This window comes from Canis lupus, chromosome 15 (genome assembly GCF_048164855.1).
Source record: "Canis lupus baileyi chromosome 15, mCanLup2.hap1, whole genome shotgun sequence".
NCBI lineage: Eukaryota > Metazoa > Chordata > Mammalia > Carnivora > Canidae > Canis > Canis lupus.
In genome coordinates this window covers 27,738,564-27,752,639 of record NC_132852.1, presented here as the reverse complement: position 1 = coordinate 27,752,639, position 14,076 = coordinate 27,738,564, and the positions used below count along the sequence as shown (strand labels likewise).

The 14,076-nt window shown below is 40.5% G+C and overlaps 1 protein-coding gene across 5 annotated transcripts in view; it reads left to right on the top strand.

The window, feature by feature from the left end:
- The window catches only part of LOC140604785 (uncharacterized), a 196,918-nt gene that overhangs the window by 103,391 nt on the left and 79,451 nt on the right, over positions 1-14,076 (top strand). The window contains exon 4 of one of the 5 annotated variants that reach the window (XR_012007598.1): positions 12,850-13,202. The exons of the other annotated variants lie outside the window; for them this stretch is intronic. The gene's annotated coding sequence lies outside the window, so the exon portion shown is untranslated. Of the gene's footprint in view, positions 1-12,849; positions 13,203-14,076 lie in introns of those variants that run through there. 5 annotated transcript variants of the gene reach the window in all.

Below are 14,076 nucleotides of genomic sequence, written 5' to 3'. Positions count from 1 at the left end.
GTAGCTTCTACTCAGGTCTCTTGGAACCCTTTGTCTGGGAGTTCTGAGCTGCCATGTAGTACCTTGAGACTCCATGCTGTAGAGGCCAAATGAACAAGCCATTCAGTGAAGCCCACCAGGGCTCTAGACATGTGAGTGGTACTATATTGGACCTTAGAAGCTGCCATCACCTGACCACCCTGACTGAACTCAGTTAACGCCACGTGGATTCTTGACCCACAAGTCATGAGATAGAATGTTGTTTTAATCTGCTAAGTTCTGGGGCAGTTCATTATGCAGCCATAGGTAAGTGAATATCAGGGTTACCTGGGTGGTGCTGGGGCTTGGCTCTGCTGCATTTCTTTCACTCAGCACTGCTCACCCCTTCTCACTCTTTGGACTAAATATCAGAGGCCATGCAGAAATCATTGACGTCAGTTGTTCCATTTGACAGGATTCCCCAAATGTATTTTTGGACTGTGGGCTATTATTTATGATCCCTTGTTGAATTTTAGAGACAGATAGGGCAGGAGGCGTTGGCGGTATTCCAGAACCCCAGCAAAATGGACTTTTCTGTTGTGTACAAAAAGAAAAGGGCAAAGCAAAAATCTCTAGAGCTCCTCCGTTAAACTAGGTATGGAGTGACCCTGTTTTATGCCAGCCCCATCGGAGAGTCTCAAATTCTAAACGAGAACCTGTTTAGAGCACTCATATTTTTAGGACAGTCAGTCCAGTGCACCTTCTTGACTGCTTTCAATCCTCTTCAGGTGACCCAGGAGATTTTATTTAAATTTATGCTATTTGAATTTATTTAAATTCTTCAGAAGGTTAAAATGTGCATTCTCTCACTGATATTTCCATATACCACACAGTGACTCTTAGCAGGGCCCAGACACATAGGAAGAATTCAAAATGCTGAAACAACTGATATTTCAGTTTTCAGGCTTATCTTCCATGACAAAACAATTATTAACTAAGAAATTAATCAACAAGGGTATTAATGGACTTGGCCCAATTGGCCACATTGCTCCTTACACAGTGGAGCCGATTAACTTCTGGCCTTGCCCAATAGCCCTGATGAACATAGATGCAAAGATTCTCAAAAAAATACTACCAGATTGAATTCAACAATACATTAAAAAATAATTCACTGGGGTGCCTGGGTGGCTCAATCTTAACTGTCTGACATTCAGTTTTGGCTCAGGTCATGATCTCAGGGTGGTGAGTTCAAATCCTGTGTTGGGCTCCATGCAGTATGGAACCTGCTTAAGATTCTCTCTCCATCTCCTCTGCCTCTCCCCACCCTCTTGGCACATGTGTGGACTCTCTTTCTCCCTCTCAAAAAAAAAAAAAAGGAAAAAGGTCATTCGTGATCAGCAAGATTTATTTCTGGGTTGTAAAGGTGGTTCAATATTTATAAATCAAGCAATGTGATACATCACATCAATAAGACAAAGGATAAGAACCATATGATCATTTCACTAGATGAAGAAAAAGCTTTTGACAAAGCACAACATCTATTCATGATAAAAACACTCAACAAATTAGGTTTAAGGGAACATACCTCAACATAATAAAGGCCGTCTATGAAAAACCTACAGCTAACATCAGCCTTAATGGGGAAAAACCTTTTCCTCTAAGGTCAGGAACAAGACAAGGATGTTCACTCTTAACCATTTTATTCAACATACTAGTGGAAGTCCTAGCCACAGCAATCAGACAACAAAGGGAAATAAAAAGAATACAAATCAATAAGGAAGAAGTAAAACTCTCACTATTTGCAGATGACATGATACTAAATATAGAAAACCTGAAAGACTCCACCAAAAAAACCTGTTAGAATTGATAAATTCAGTAAACTTGCAGGATACAAAATCAATGTACAGAGGGGCACCTAGCTGACTCAGTTGGTGGAGCATGTGACTCGACCTTGGGGTCATGAGTTCGAGCCCCATGTTGGAGGTGGAGTTTTTTTTTTAAAGATTTTATTTATTTGAGAAAGAGAGAAAGCACAAGCAGGGGTTGCTGCAGAGGGAGAGGGAGAAGCAGGTCTCACATTTAGGTCTATAATTCCCTTCCGCAAGGATCTCGACTCAGGGCCCCATCCCAGGACCCCAAGATCATAACTTGAGCCAAAGTCTTAACCAACTGAGCCACCTGGGGGTGGAGTTTACTTTAAAACATTTCTAAGAAAAAAAATAAATGTACAGAAATCTATGACACTTCTATACACCTATAATGAAGCAGTGGAAAGAGAAATTAAGAAAATGATCCCATTTACAATTGCACCAAAAATAATAAAATACCTAGGATTAAACCTAACCAAAGAGGTGAAAGACCCATACTTTGAAAACTGCAAAACACTGATTAAAGAAATTGAAGACAACACAAAGAAATGGAAAGACATTCCATCTCATGGATTGGAAGAACAAATATTGTTAAAAAGTCTATGCTATCCAAAGCAATCTATACATTTAGTGCAATCCCTATCAAAATACCAACAGCATATTTCACAGAACTAGAAGAAACAATCCTAAAATTTGTGTAGAATCACAAAAAAGGAATGCAAACTGGTACAACCACCATGAAAAACAGTATGGAGTTTCCTCAGAAAGTTAAAAATAGAACTACCCTATGATCCAGCAATTGCACTGCTGAGTATTTACCCAAAGAATACAAGAACACTAACTCAAAGGGGTACATGGACCCCTATGTTTATAGCAGCATTATTTATAAGACCCAGGATATAGAAGCAATCCAATTGTCCATTGGTTGGTGAACGGATAAAGAAGAGGTAGCAATAAAAAGGAGTGAAATCTTGCCATTAGCAATGATACAGATGGAGCTAGACAGTAGTAATGCTAAGCAAAATAAGAAACAAAACAAACAAAGGGAAAAAGAGAGAGAGAGAGAGAAGTGTGCCTGGGTGGCTCAGTTGGTTAAGTGGCTGACTCTTGATTTTGGCTCAGGTCATGATCTCAGGGTTGTGAGGTGAATAAATAAAATCTTAAAAAAAAAAAAAAAAAAGGGATCCCTGGGTGGCGCAGCGGTTTGGCGCCTGCCTTTGGCCTAGGGCGTGATCCTGGAGACCCAGGATCGATTCCCACGTCGAGCTCCTGGTGCATGGAGCCTGCTTCTCTCTCTGCCTGTGTCTCTGCCTCTCTTTCTCTCTCTGTGACTATCATAAATAAATAAAAAAAATTTAAAAAAAAAGTTTGAGGCTTCAAATGTTCATGCTGAAAAGTTGTCTTCTGTAGTCTACCACATTATGTCTCCTTGATTCAAGGCAACACTTACTGGAGGATATCCTTGCCAATTACAGAGAATTCTCTATTATTCTGTTCTAGAAAAGCAACAGCCATACTCCAACAAAAACAGAAGATTGCTCAGGGGAAATTTTAGTTCACAGAAAATGCCAAAGTCCTTCTCAGAGAGCAAGATAAGCCAGTCTTATCTTCCTAGCTAAGTGAGTTGGTTGGCACTGAAAGCTTGCTCAGGGGCACCATCATGTAAGGAGCCTGGAAGTCTAGAAGCCCAGGGTATAACTGCACTGTGAGGAGACCTTGGAGGCCTCAGTACTGAAGGACAGCCTGAAACTCAGCTGATTCAGTAGCAATAGGACATTGCCACTAACTCCACCCTCACCCAATGTCCTATTTTAAGAATGCCCAGTCCTACCTTTAGAGCCCTTCTCCCCTTTTCCATTCTCAGCATAGACAAGGCCAATCAAAGCCAGGGTTCCAGAAGACAAGGAAATGTTTGGTGTACACCCAAGCCAATAGAATGGGTCAGTAATTGAAGCAATTCCCAAAGGCAATTACTAAAGAGTCAAACATTTATCACAGCTCACTTTCAAACTGGTTCAGCTGCCCAGGAGGCAGACAGTTATACACAAGTCCAAAGTGGCAGATGAGAAAGAAGTTTCCTGCATTTGAGAATAGAGACTGGATGCCCCATCTGGCAGACCTGCTGGACCCTCATCCTGGGTGAGTGGGGTTGACCCCGGTTTCCAGTTTAAGCGACTCTGAATCTTGGCCTGCCCTTTGCGCATGTCCTTGGCTTCTCTCTCAAGAAGCACTCAAACTTCCTTTCACCTTGGATTCCTGATCTTCACTCCGTATTCACGATCAGGTGTTAGGATGGAATGAGCATGGTTGGCCCTGTCTATGCTGGTGCTGATCTGCTCTCTCACCTAATAACTGAATTTCTACTTGTTCTTCTGCCATTTCTCTTGCTGATGTCTGTCAAGGGCTCTCTCAACCTGTTGCCTGTCTGAGGTCTTGTACCCCTCCCTATTATTCCCCCAAGCACTTGAAGTGAATCTTGCTGTAGCAGTATTGTGAGTCATCATCAATTAGTCTGAATCAAGTTCATTCAAAAATATTAGACTTGGGGATCCCTGGGTGACTTAGCAGTTTGGTGCCTGCCTTTGGCCCAGGGCATGATCCTGGAGACCCGGGATTGAGACCCATGTCGTGCCCCCTGCATTGAGCCTGCTTCTCCCTCTGACTGTGTCTCTGCCTCTCTCTCTTTGTGTGTCTCTCATGAATAAATAAATTTTAAAAATTAGACTTATGGAATAAAAAGAATTTTGCTTAGGAAAAAATCATGTTTTTAGTGAGAAAAATAGGCATAAAATTGTACAACATAGCACAAACATAGACTTAAGAAGTTGCTTAGAAGAAATAACAATCCTTAATGTGTATGTGCCTAACAACACATCATCAAAATAATAAAGCAAAACTGATAAAACTGCCCAGAGAAACTACAAAGAGATGAATTCATTGTTATAGTTGAAGACTTCGACACCCTTCTATCAGAAACAGACAGATCCAACAGGCAGAATCAATAAGAATGCAGTTGAACTTCACAGCACCATCAATCAAGTCGATGTAATTGACATCCATAGATAACTTCATCCAACAACAGTGGAATACACATTCTGCTCAATCTCACATGGAACATTTAACAAGATAGATCACATAAAACATACCTTGACAAGTATAAAAGAATAGAAATCATTCAATGACTGCCCTCAGACCATAATGGAATTCAATTAGAAGTTAAAAACAAGTAGCTAAAAAATCCCCAAATACTCAAGGTTAACCAGTACACATCTAAATAACACATAGTTCAAAGAAGAAATCTCTAGAAAACTTTTTTTTAAAAAAGATTTTATTCATCCATTCATGAGAGAGACAGAGAGAGAGAGAGAGAGAGACACGCAGACACACAGGCAGAGGGAGAAGCAGGCTGCACGCAGAAAGCTTGATGTGGGATTCCATCCTGGATCTCCAGGATCAGGCCCTGGGCTGAAGGTGGCACTAAACCGGGGAGCCACCCGGGCTACCCAAGAACTTTTATAATAGTTTGAACTAAATGAAAATGAAAGTGCAACTTATCAAAATATGTGGGATGCAGTGCAAGTGAGGCTTAGAGGGAATTTATAGCATTGAATGCATATATTAGGAAAAAAAGTTTGAGAAAGATCTAAAATCAATAATCTAAGCTTCCACCTTAGGAAACTAAAGAAAGAAGAGCAAATAAAATCCAAAGTTAGCAGAAGAAAAGAAAAATGTACAGTAGAAATTAATATTGAAAACAGGAAATCAGTAGAGAAAATCAATAAAATCAAGGCTTATTCCTTCAGAAGATCAATAAAATAAATAAACCTCTGACCAAGCTATAAGGAAAGAAAAGGGAAAAGGCAAATGACTAATATCAGAATTGAAAGAAGGGACATCACTACAGATATCATGGACTTAAAAAGAATAGTAAAGGAACACTATGAACAACTCAATGCCTACAAACTTGAAAACCTAGATGAAATGGACTAATTTATTGAAAGATAAAATCTCCCAAACTCACACAGGAAAAAATAGACAAGTAGCAATAAACCCGAATCAACAATTAATAACTTTCCAAAACAGAAAGCATCAGGCCCATATGGATTCACTGGGGAAGTCTACCAACATTTAAAGAAAAAAATACCAATTCTCTATAATCTCTTCCAGAAGGTAGAAAGAGAGGGAATACTTCTTAATCATTCTATGAGCCCAGCATTATCCTAATATTAAAACTGAACACATTACAAGAAAACTAAGACCAACATCTCTCGTGAACATAGATGTAAAAATCCTCAACACAATATTAGCAAATAAAATCCAACAATGTATAAAAATAACTATATACCACACCCAAGGGAGATTTATCTCAGATAATGTAAGGCTCATTTATTAATGTAATCTATCCCACCAACAGGGTAAAGAAGAAAAATCACATGATCATATCAGTAGTGCAGATAACGCATTTGACAAAATCCACCACCCATCCATGAAAAAGACTTTTAACAAACTATGAATAAAGGGGGAACATTCTCAACTTAAAAAAAAGTCTACAGAAAACCTATGGCTGATATCATAATTAATGGTGAGAAACTACATGCTTTTCACTAAGATCAGAAACAAGGCAAGGATATTTTCTCTCATCAATTCTTCTCAAATTGTATTACAGGTCCTAGCTATTATAATAACACAGATAAGGGATATAAAAGTTGTACAGATTGGGAGGAAATAAAACTTTGTTTGCAGATGACACAATTGTGTAGAAAATCCCAAAGAATCAACAGAAAAACTCCTGGAATTAGTAGATGATGATAGCAAGGTTGCAAGATACAAGATTAATATAACAATTCCTCCCTTATCTGCAATTCCACTTTCCATAGTCAACCACAGTCTGGAGACAGATGATTCTCCTTCTCATATATGGTCAGAAGGTCTAACCATAGTAGCCTAACACTGCATCACAATGCTCTATGTCATTCATCTTACATCTCATATAGGCATTTTATCCTCTCATATCTTCATAAGAAGAACAATGAGTACAGTACAAGATGTTTTGAGAGGGAGAGAGACCACATTCACATAACTTTTATTACAGTATATTGGTATAATTGTTTTTTAAATTACTATTGTTGGGCAGCCCGGGAGGCTCAGCGGTTTAGTGCCGCCTTCGGTCCAGGGTGTGATCCTGGAGACCCGGGATCTAATCTCACGTTGGGCTCCCTGCATGGAGCCTGCTTCCCCCTCTGCCTGTGTCTCTGCCTTTCTCTCTCTGTGTCTCTCATGAATGAATAAATAAAATATTTTTAAAAAATAAATAAATTACTATTGTTGCTAATCTCTTATGGTGCCTAATTTATAAATTAAATTTTATCATAGGTATATACGTATAAGAAAAAACATAGTATATATAAAGTTCTATACTATCTGTGGTTTTAGGCATCCATGGAGGGGCTTGGAGCGTATCTCCCATGGATAAGGGAGATATATACTTTTATATATTACCGTACATAAAAGTCAGTTACTGGGGATCCCTGGGTGGCTCAGTGGTTTAGCGCCTGCCTTCGGTCCAAGGCCTGATCCTGGAGTCCTGGGATCAAATACAACATCCGGCTCCCTGCATGGAGCCTGCTTCTCCCTCTGCCTGTGTCTCTGCCTCTCTCTCTCTCCCTCTCTCTCCCCGTGTCTCTCGTGAATAAAGAAAATCTAAAAAAAAAAAAAAATCAATTACTTTCCCGTATATTAGTAATGAACAAGTGGAATTTGGAGTTGAAAACACAATACTGGGCAGCCCGGGTGACTCAGCGGTTTAACGCTGCCTTCAGCTCAGAGCCTGATCCTGGAGATCCAGGATCGAGTCCCACGTTCGGCTCCCTGTGTGGGGCCTGCTTCTCCCTCTGCCTGTGTCTCTGCCTCTCTCTCTCTCTGCATGAATAAATAAATAAAACCTTTTTTAAAAAATTTAAAAAAAATACTATTTAAATTATCACCCCCTCCATAATGAAATACTTAGGTATAAGTCTAACAAAATATGAACAAGATCTATGTAAGGAAAACTATAAAATTCTGGTGAAAGAAATCAAAGAACTGAATAAGTGGAGAGATATTCCATGTTCATGGATAGGAACGCTCAATATTTTCAAGATGTCAGCTCTTCCCAACTTGATCTATAGATTCAATGATATCCTAATCAAAATTCCAGCAAGTTATTTTGTGGATTCAATAAACTGATTCTAAAGTTTATATGATAGAGAGGCAAAACCCAGAATAGGCAATACAATATTGAGGAGAACAATGTTGGAGGACTGACACTATCTGACCTCAAGACAGTGTGGCATTGATGAAGGAATAGACTAATAGATCAGTAGAATAGAACAGAGAACCCAGAAATAGGCCCATGTAAATATTGCCAAATGATCTTTGACAAAGGAGCAGAAGCAGTGGAATGAAGAAGATACTTTTTTCTCCAAATGATGCTGCAAGAACTGGACATTCCCATAGGAAAAAAAAAATGTAGACACAGCACATATACCCTTCACAAAAGAATAACTCAAAATGGAACAAATCTAGATATAAAGGCAAAACTACAAAACTCCAAGAAGGAGGGAATCTAGATGATCTTGGTTATGGCAATGATTTTTGAACTACAACACTGAAGGCATGACTGATGAAAGAAATAATTAAAAATTTGAATTTCATTGAAATTAAAAAATTCTGCTCTGCAACAGTCTCTGTCAAGAGAATGAGAAAACAAGCCACAGAATGGTATAAAGTATTTATGAAAGACAGCTGATAAAATAATTATTATCCAGGATATGCAAATAACTCTTAAAACTCAATAACAAGATGAACAACTCATTTAAAAATGGACAAAATATCTGAATGGATACGTCACTAAAGAAGATATACAAATGGAAAATAAGCACATGAAAAGATGCTCCATATTATGTCATTAGGGAATTGCAAATTAAAATCACAATGGGATATGACTAGGCACCTATTAGAATGGCAAAAATCCCAAACTGTAGCAACACCAAATGTTGGTGAGGATATGGAGCAACAAGAACTCTCATTCATTGCTAGTGGGAATGCAAAATGGTACAGCCACTTTGGAAGACAGTTTGGCACTTTCTTACAAAATGAAATATACTCTTGCGATATGATCCAGCAGTTTTGCTTCTTGGGATTTACTCACATGAGTTGAAAACTCATCTCCCCACAGAACCAGCACACTGATGTTTATAGAAGCTTTGTTCATAATTGCCAAGACCAGAAGCAAACAAGATGTCCTTCAGTGGGCAAATGGATAAATAAATTGTGGTATATCTAGACAATGGAATATTATTCGGCTCTAAAAAGAAATGAGCTACCAAGCCAACATATGGAGGAAGCTTAAATGCGTATGACTATGTGAAAGAAGCCAATCTGACAAGGCTACACATTGTACGATTCCAACCATATGGCATTCTGGGAAAGGCAAAACTATGGAGACAGTAAGAAGTTCAGAGGTTGGGGGATGGAGGGATGAAGAGGTGGAGTACTGGAATTTTAGGGTGGTGGAACTATTCTGTGTGATACTATTATAATGGATATATGTCTTATATATTTTTCAAAAGCCATAGACTGTACAACTCTTTCACGAGATTGACCCCTAATGTAAACTGTGGATTTTAGGGTGATAATGATGCATCGATATTGGTTCATTGATTATATCAAATACATAGCTGTGGTGCAGTTGTAACAATAGTGGGGCAGACTGTGCGTAAAAGGGAGTTGGGGAAGTACAAGAACACTTTGTACCTTTCTGTCAATTTTGCTGTGAACCTATAACTCCTCTAAAAATTAAAATCTATTTAAAAACATACAAACAGGGGCACCTGGGTGGCTGAGTAGGTTAAGTGTCTGCCTTTGACATGATCCCAGAGTCCTGGGATGGAGCCCTGCATTAGGCTCCCTGCTCAACGGGAAGTCTGCTTCTCCCTCTCCCTTTACCTGCTTCTCCACCTGCTCGTGCTCTCTCTCTCTCTGTCAAACAAATAAATAAAATATTTAAAAATATAAAAATAAATAAAAAAATAAAAACACACAAACAAAAACCCAAATATCAAAAGAAGCAGGACATACAATAGTATGATTAACATAAGCTTAGGCTGGTGGAAAGAACACTTAAATGTAAATCATGATCTCTCTGGATGGTGGAATTATTGCTTACTTTTATTTTACACTTTATTTTGCCTTTCCAAGTTTTCTGTAAAGATTATGTATTGTTTGGAGAGAGCAAATTGATAGTTGCCAGAGGGAATGGGGTGAGGGAATGGGCAAAATGGGTGAAGGAGAGATACAGGCTTCTAGTTATGGAATGAATAAGTCATGGGAATAAAATCATAGCATAGGGAACATGGTCAATGGTATTGTATGTAGCCGGGTTGTATGGCGACAGATGGCACCTATCCTTTGTGAGCATGGCATAACACATAGAGAAGTTGAACCATTATGTTGTACACATCTGAAACAAATGTGACATTTCGTATCAACTACACTCAAAAAAAATTAAAAGAGGAATGTCATTATTTAGATAAATCTGAAGAATAACCATACATTTTTTTAAAGACTATTTGAGAGAGAGAGAGAGTACGGGCATACATGAGTTGGCTGCAGGGGCAGAGGAGAGGCAGACTTCCTGCCAAGCAGGGAGCCCTACAGGCTTGCTCCCAGGACCCTGAGATCATGACCTGAGCAGAAGGCTGCTCCTTAACCAGTTGAACCACTTAGGTGCCCCTATTTATTTTTTTTCCCCTATTTATTTTTAAATAAGAAAAAAATGAAAGCATTCAGACTTTGGATGCAGAACTAAATCTGGTCTAGACTTCACCCCTTACCAGCTATGCAACCCAGCAAGGCACTTAGCATTGCACACTTCAGTTTCTGCATCTACAAATGCAGAATAATAAAAACTAATAAAAACTACCCCACAGGGATGTGTGTGTGTGTGTGTGTATGTGTGGATGAAACTATACAAGGAGTTTGAATGTGCAAGATGCCTTGAGGATGTTCAATATGGCTTAATTTATGAGCCCTTTAAGGATATTTGGGAATTTATAGGTTCCAAGGAGATTCTGTTGGGCACACACAAGGCCTTTTGTTCATTCTTCACCCTTTCCCATCCCGACATTCCTGCTGAAACAAACAAAGACGCCTAGGGCAGCCCACTCCCACATCCACCAAGCCCCTCTGTGTTGAAGTCGAGAGGGGAGCCCTAGGAAGGAAGCCACGTGAACATTTCTATTTTGAAAACCCCACAAAGTGCAAGGCTCGGGAACTAGCTGATATTTGTTCTCTCTCTCTTTCCACTACCCTTTAAACATGCTCTGTTTTCCTATCTCAGCCTCAGTGAAAGGCCAAGGGTACATAGCACCCCAAAATAGCTGCAGGGCCAGAGTCTTACATGAGGATTTGGATCCGGAAAGGCTCTTGACAGACAAGGAGGAGACTGTTGCAGGCATGGGGCAGCAAGGAAGGGTGCCCAGAGCCACAGGGAGGACGGGAACAAAGAGATTAGTCTCCAAACAAGTCTGGACAAATTAGGTGGAACTGGGGGAGTCCTGAGCAGGAAACAACCAGCCCCCTCCAGCTAAGAGTGAGGTGTGACGGGTGAAAGGAAGGAGAACTAAGGGAAGGAAAGGACTAAGGCTCTTATTCACACTCAGTTTTGCTCTGAAGCATTCCAAACACAGTGGGAACAAAGCCTGTCTGGAAAGGATTGTTATCCGAGGTCACAGCAGCATGGAAGAGATGGGGCGGGTGGCCCTCAGGGTCGGGGTGACGGCTGATGGTTCAAGAGACCATTCCAGCCTGGAGATAAGTTGAAGGCAGGAGGTCAGGGATGATTCCGTGGAAGTCTAAAAAACCACTTGTTTCACTCCTAATGGGAGTCGACAGGACGTAAATCAGAACTTTGAGAGGTGGCATTGGTACTTTCCTATTGCTGGAAAAATCAGTTTGCTGTCCCATTTTCATTAAAGGCAGGTCCCCTTGTTCTAAATTTTAATTTCAGAAAATATGCTCATTTTTTCTCACTTCTCTTATTTTTACTGGCAGGAGAGCATTGTAAAAGCTAAGAAATTTTGAATTAAAACTACTAGTGATGGTCCCATATTGAAGCTAACTGTGGAAGGAGTGATGACAAAATTCTATAGGCTGAGCAGGGAGCCCTATGGGGGCTGAATCTGAGAACCCTGAGATCATGACCTGAGTTGAAGGCAGATGCTTAACCACCCAGGCGCCCCTATAGGAAGCTTTTAATTATAAACGTGACTCTCTTGCCTTTGTCACCTTATGTACCTCCAACCAAATTCCCCATTGTCTCATGGCCTCTCCTTATGCTTCTGGGTATAAGACAGTTCCTGGAGTGGAGGTGAAGGAGAGTGTGGCAAATGCACCCCTGCATCACCCAGAAGCATTCACTGACCACCATGAGGGTCTAAAGAGGTAGGGGACTCATCCCCTGCTTTCAGTGATCTTATACTATGGTCTTGGGAAATGGAAGGGTTTTTTTGAATAAATGGACTATGAGGTTATGGAGGATACCACTGAGAGGTAGGTGGGTCATCCCTGAGCTTGGTGCTTTGTTCCACTGCAGCCTCTCTCCTTGACCTTCCAGACTCTTTATCAACTCACTGAGATGTTGTTCAGGGGTTGCAAGCAGGGCCTTTCTTTACATTTGCTGTTCCCTCTGCTGTTAATCCCCTTCCCCCAGATCACAACATGGCTCACCCCCTAAACCCTCCACCTTCAGGCTTTTGCCCAAGGGTCATCTGCACAACAAAACCTTGTTAGGGTTTGAATTGTGTCCCCACAAAAGATGTTGAAGTCCTAACCCTCAGTACCTGTGAATATGACCTTATATGGGAATGAGGTGTTTGTAGACAATCAAGGTAAGATTCATTAAAGTGGGCCCCTAATCCAATATGGCTCGTGTTGGTTTTTGTTTTTGTTTTTTTTTTAAAGATTTTATTTATTTATTTGACAGAGAGAGAATGCACATGCACAAGCAGGGGGAGTGGCAGGCAGAGGGAGAAGGAGAAGCAGACTCCCGCAGGGCTCCATCCCAAGACCCTGGAATCATGACCTGAACCAAAGGCAGACACTTAACCAACTGAGCCACCCAGGCACCCCAAAGGTAGAGATTTTTGTGCATAGGCTTCATGTATTCTTAGCACCTAGAGTCAGTTCTGCTCCTACAATGGTCAAGCTGCAAAAGCCTCTCTCCCACCTCCTTGGTGAGAGGGTAGCTCTGCCCCACTCTGCCAGGTGAGGAGTCTGTACAGCCAAGTAGATGTGCTTTCTTGATATTGGTGTTCCAACTTGGTTAATACTTACTGAATGCTCACTTTTCATAATAAAAATGTTTTACTTGTCTGGTAGAGTTCTTAATAGACTCATCAAATGTTAAAAGCTGAAAGGGGTCCTCAGTGATTACAACATCTAAACTAGGAATGTTTTGGTTGCAGGTGCCAGAAAATCCAACCCCAACTGTTCACACAATGGAGGGATTTACTGGCTCATATAACTTAAGAAGTCCAAATATATGGTGTTTTCAGGCAAACCTTCATCCCAGGCTCAGTTATCTCAACAATGGTTCAGTTTATTTTCATGTCTTTCTCTGCTTTCACACTGCCTGTTATAACTCAAGGCCAGCTTCTTTCTCTGTCACCAAAAGACAATTACCAGCAATTTCTTATGGACTTTTTCATTCATGTCCAGGTACAAAAGAACATCTCTGCACATCCATAAAAGGGTAAAAAAGTTTCTTTCCTCACAATCTCTAGCAAATGTCCCCCTCGTCTTGCATTTTGCTGGCCTAGAGTGGTACTTGCCCATCTTTGACCAATCACTGCGGCCAACAGTGGTGATTGTTTTTTTGTTTGTTTGTTTGTTTTTGTTTTTTTTTTTAGATTTTATTTATTTATTCATGACAGACAGAGAGAGAGAGAGAGGCAGAGACACAGGCAGAGGGAGAAGCAGGCTCCATGCAGGTGCCTGATGTGGGACTCAATCCCTAGTCTCCAGGATCACGCCCCAGGCTGAAGGCGGCACTAAACCGCCGGGCCACCGGAGCAGCCCTGGTGATTGGTTTAAGTCACACTGGATTTGTCCCTTGGGATGGTTAACTTGACTGGGATGGGGGCTACCAGATATTTGGTTACACATTATTCTGGGTGTATCTGTGAAGGTGTTTCTGAATGAGATTAACGTA